This window comes from Zerene cesonia, chromosome 2, assembly GCF_012273895.1.
Source record: "Zerene cesonia ecotype Mississippi chromosome 2, Zerene_cesonia_1.1, whole genome shotgun sequence".
Taxonomy (NCBI): Eukaryota; Metazoa; Arthropoda; class Insecta; order Lepidoptera; family Pieridae; genus Zerene; species Zerene cesonia.
The window spans coordinates 711,022-717,270 of record NC_052103.1 but is presented as its reverse complement, the minus strand read 5'-3'; positions in this window follow the sequence as shown (position 1 = coordinate 717,270).

Sequence of the window (6,249 nt, the reverse complement as noted above, 5' to 3'; positions counted from 1 at the left end):
CGTGTCCTCCGGACAGGCACACCAGTGGCAAGCCATGCTGGGCTCCCTCCTCGCAAACCGTAGCAACGCCTAGACTCTCGGCACCCGTGGTCCCGCCACAGTAATCCAATTTCTTCTACTCTTTCGGTTTTATGTGTCTAGGGGGCACCCCACGCCATCTATTGATATGATTAAAAACCAAAGCAACCAATACGAAACATTATTTCAATAATTACATTATTGTATCGATGGAACGTGGCCTTCGTTAAATTTAATTTTTAGTTTTATAGCATTCAAATGCTTTATAAATGACAAATTTTGGAGAATAGACATAATAAATCACACAAAAAAAATTGGTAAAAAGACGCCGGTTCTAATCCCGCCTCGTGATCAATTTTTTTCTATTCTTTCAAAATTTCTCATTAACCGTTCTTGTTAAGTAAACGCCCATATCCCTCGAGGGAAATATGAAATCAAATTTCGTTTTTAGGCAAATATAAGATTAACTACTTTTCGTTGACGTTGTCTCTTTGATAAGACTTATTTACAACATTTTTATTGCACTGCAATATTGCATTATCAGGCCCCTAAATTAATTATAATAAAATAAAATGTATGATAATTTGGATTATTCGATCGATTTTATCAACATCACAGATAATGTATTACTATACGAGTCAATAGCAACGAAGTTTTTTTTTAAATCGGTTGCTTAAGCATTTGATTTATTTTATTACATACGTAATTGATTGCTAATTCAGGATGATTCTCGAAAAAATAATAGCAATCTTTTTTTCTTTCTCTTTCAGAATACGAATACATTTACCCAGCCATAACAAATAATAGTAATAACTAATAAGTATTAATATTTCGTAGTCTGTGATAATATTTATAACAATGAAGCGCACATGATTGTCAAAATAGAAATACCCAGCGAGAAGTTTTTTAATCTGCGAATAGAGTATTAATAAATATATAAATTCTTCATCATTGTCATATAGATATGAAGTTAGTATATAATATATAAGTAAATTTTACAACATCGGCTTTTTGCAACGATTAACAACTGAAAATAATCAGTAAGTCGAGGGAACACCTGCTCCAAAGATTAACAACAATAAAATTCATCACAAAAACATATACCTATAAGCGTTTGTTTATTTTTAATTTTAAGAAGGATGTTGTAAAGTTCCAATCACTCAAACCTAATACCAGATTATGATAATTACTGTGCGTAAGGCTGATAATAATTGATATAGGTACAGATATCATAGTTGTTCTATTTTGAATTCCAATGAATCGTTTTATTATTAGGTATATCTATTGTGAATATTTATAAAATAAATAATCAACCTCTCAATGTCTAGTTGTAGTGCCCGTGAACTTAGCTGAGTAATTTACGGAAGAACAAAGAATTAAAGTTTCATCGGCATGCACTGTTGTGGATACTATTTTATGGATATAACTAAACTAATATTATAAATGCGAAAGTTTGTAAGGATGTGTGTGTGTGTGTTTGTTGCTCTTTCACGCAAAAAGTACTGAACCGATTGCAATGAAATTTAGTATGTAGACAGCTGAACAACTGGAATAACATACAAGCAACTTTTTATCCCGATATTCCTACGGGATACAGACTTACGCGGGTGTAATCGCGGGGCGCAACTAGTAGTTGATATTTCGTAAGTCCTTAATTAAGCTGACAGACACTAGAATGGGCCTCTGCCAGTAACAGAAAGTTCAAAACTGTAGTTCAATAATTATTATACTAACTTACGTAATTAATATAATTAATACTACTTATATATCATTCCTTCAACCGTGAATTATATTAAATTCAGCGTGGTAAAGGATTTTAAACATCGTTGCGTGCGTTTTAGCCACTACAGGGACATATTGGAGCATTGGCGTACGTAATTAAAAAAGTAATATGGAATTTACCCAATATTTCTACAAAATCACATGTAAATGATAACGATTTACAAAAAAACTCAACAAACACATCATTATGATAATGACTACTCGTCTATCGATAATTACACGCATATTACCATAAAATAGTCTATTTGTCATTAAAATGCAGGCAAAACACTACCAGTTTTACTAGTGATTGTGGGCGGCATATGGCCGACCTGCCGGCCGCATGCCCCTTTGCTTGTCCTGCCATAAAAATCATTACAGGCAAAAGAAAATATCACTACATACTACAAAACTTAAGCTTAAAGCTTTAAAACTACGCAACGAATGTTGATGGGGTTTATACAGATAGAGTGATTCAAGAGGAAGGTTTATATGTATAAAAACATCATTAAGCTACTCCGACTTTTTCTAATAATAATTAATACTTAAAAAAAATCAATTTAAAACTATGAATAATAAAATAAATTCTAAAACGGCGGTTCGACAGTATCATGGATTATATGTATTTAAAAATAAATAATAATTGATAAAAAGTTTGTCTTTAAAGGATTACATTTTCAGCATAGATAGGCGTATGCCAATATTTAGATTAAATAACGTATGTTATTAATGTAAATGAACTATAAAGATAAGCCACAAACAGGCACACATTTTGGAAAAGTTTATGTAACTGGCAAGTTTATATGATATCAAAACGATGAAGAATTTCTCAAATTATCAAAAAATCACATAAGTTTACACCTAATAAACACAAAAACAAATTTATGTCTAAGGCCGCCTTCTAAATATAGTGAAAAACTGATGCAACAAAAACTGGATCTTGGGTTCGAGTCCTTGTCGGCATAGATGAAGTGTTTTCTGTCCGGCAAGACACATAAGGCTGATCACATACTTGCCTGTAATAAACATCGATCAAAGAAACATATCTTTAAAACATCATAAAATAACACAATCGAATATTTAAGTGCAAGATTTATTTATTCGACAACATGTGACGATCTGCCTGCATCCCTGTACTCTACAGTAAAAACAGATAACGACTGTTGAGATGATGGTGATGACGACAGTATTATTTAGACAATTGGGAAAATTTTCTATAAGTAAACGAAAAATTACGTAACTTTTACAAACAAAGAACTTCACGCACCATTTAAACTCTTTCATTTTCATCAACTGGAATTCGATTTCTCAAACGAAGCAAATAAAATACGTAACATACACACATATTGTATTCGTAAAACAATTTTCTATTCTAGGTAATAATTGTATCATCTACAATGTTAAGTAATATAATACTTATCGTGTATAGCTTACAATTCTCTAGCGTAGTGTGGAGCTTCTCAAAAAATGTTTATGTATCTAGAAAATACAAAGAGAATTATTATATTTCACTCATGGTTACACCAAAAGTATATTGTGATTGTAAAGCATTTTTAATCTTAAATTATCAATTTGCTAAAATATCCATAAGGCTATAAACCCTACACAAAAGTAAAAAGTTCATTATCGTCCTAGAAACTAAAATCTAAATATATACTAGCTGACCCGGCAAACGCAAACGGTTCATGTGGAGCCTTACTCTGATCATGAAAAATATATGTTAGCCGATTCTCAAACATACCCGATATGCACACAAAATTTCATAAGAATCGGTCAAGCCGTTTCGGAGGAGTATGGCAACGAAAACTGTGACACGAGAATTTTATATATTAGATAATTTCCCAATTCTCTTCGTCATATTTATTAACGATATAACTGTTGCTATTAAGAAATCAGAGGTCTCATTATTTGCTGACGATCTTAGTCTATAAAGTTATTGATTGATATCTTGATTTCCAATTGATTAAAAACGATCTAAATAATATACGAACTTGGTGTGAGGCGAAGAATATGATTAAAAACCCGAAAAGATTTCATCTTACATTTACAAGGAAAACATGTACTAAAACACAATTTCACCATTAATAGTGTTCAAATAGAAGAGGTCAAAGATGAGAGACTTGGAAATTTTGATAAATAGTAACTGACAGAGAATAGAAGTAAGATATTTAATACTATAGAAAGTAAGATACTTAGAAATTGACTACCCATATCGACACAATTGCTAAAAAGGCGAACCAGAAGCTTGGTTTCTCGACAAGAAACACAAAAGGTTTCCGTTTTAATAGCACTCGTATTATTTAGTACAATAGTTTTGTTCGAAGTATTCTTGAATATGCGAGTGTCGCTTGGAACTCATACTTCAACGTGCACTCTTAACGACTGGAATCAGTACAGCGTAGGTTTACTTCGTATCTTGCCTTTATTCACCTGGCATCTCGCACAGAAACCATTATTATGATAGATTATCTTTTTTAAAATGGATGAACTTCGCGATAGGAAATTATCCTTGATTTAACATTCTTGTATAAATTGCTAAACGGGAAACTCGAGTGTCCAGATTTGCTGGAATACATAATGTTTAATGTTCCTCATTCCATCCCCAGAAATCCTATACGAACTTTTAGCGTTTCAACATGTAGAACAACTCTCGACACAAACTTCACAATGCTGCGCACATTAAAAACCAACAACGAAATCGTCCTTAAAATCCCGAACTTAGATATATTCCAAGATAGCATGCCAATGTTTCAACGGAAACTGCAAAGATCATACCAAAACGTCTTATAAATAAGTTATTATTTTAACTATGTATGCCATCCTCATTTACTATAGTTTTTTTACTTTTTTTCTTGCAATGTTGTGTACATGTGTAATATGGTCAAGCATAAGAATATTGTCATTTGTAATTATTGTTTAACCAATGTTACATGTGCGATCTGTTGATGTACTTGTTAATAAATAAATAATATACCAGTAAATAACCTGCATCTGTATATCCAAAATAAAATGTTTCTGTTTGTCTGTCTGTTTGTACACAATTTACCGCAATGCTAATCTACCTTATACCTATTTCTATATCTATATTTATTGAAACTTGAAAGCCTGTTGTTCACAGTCAAAGTTCACGCCAACGAAGTCGCGGGCACCAGCTATAAACCCGGCAAAAAAAAATTTTTTAGCACGAACAAATATGAAATATACAACAATGCTGTGCCTACTGAACTAGGTTATTACTTGTTTCTGAGAAGACAGTGCCCTTTAACTTCATTCACATTTTTGATGTGAAACATATAGATGTTTCACATCAAAAATGTGAATCGCCGCACGTAAAACCGATTTCTGGCGTGGCGACGATGCCGTGGCGACGCGTCGCCACGCTATTAGATGGTATATACATACGTATATGAAAATAATGTCGATGTTTCACATTTGCCAGGCGTCCCGTGACGGCTCACATTTTTTTGTCTACACTAATATTACAAAGAGGTATAATTTATATTTTTGTTTATTTGAAATAAACTCGAAAACTACTGGACCGATTTTAAAAATTATTTCACCATTAGAAAGCTGCAACTTCGCTTCTGAGTGACATAGGCTAAATATGTACCACTGGCAAAACTGGGGTGAACTGCTAGTCAGTTATAAAATACAGGGTGAAAATTACATAAAAGAATACGCTTTTCCCTCTGAACTATTTATGGAACGACTGATACTCACTTTTGAACATTAAGTATTTTTTATTATTCAATTCAGAGAGTTCATGGTTTCCTCCTAACTCCCAAGGGTCTAGGAGAGTCCCATATTTGCCAATTTTGTGCAATTTCTAAAAACTATCGCATATCTGGGAGGTTACCATGATGTCTTAAAGCAGTAAAACTAAATCCTGTAATCCTGAGGATAAATGACAGCGCGGGGCGACCTGCGTAGCACCGTCATTTTACCACACTGGAATTAACACTGCTTTAAGACATCATAGTAACCTATACTGTACTGTACTAACAATTTATAAACCATTTCTTCGAACTTATGTGTGTTATTACAATTTGAACATTTTTCCCTCAAAATCTTAATTCATGGAACCGTTAGAATGCGATAGATCTAGAAACCAATGGAAATTAATCAGTCATTAATGAAATATAAAATAAATATACTTTATTTAAACGAACTGAATTCCAGGACATATTCGTAAAAATACAGACTACTACAAATACCCAGAAATGCCCTAAAGATGACCAATAGTCCAATTTTATTGTAATCTCGAAAAGGAAGACAAAAATTAAACAATTATCTTTGTAATTAGGGACTTCCGTTACAGTAACCGTAAACGAATTGAAGATATTATATTTACAATCAATACATCAATGATTATCAGGGATTACCATTATCGTTTGAATTAACAGATTTGCTTGTGTAAACGACTATTTAAGAGACTTGCAGGCTTCTTTCGGCAGTGATAACCAGGCAAAC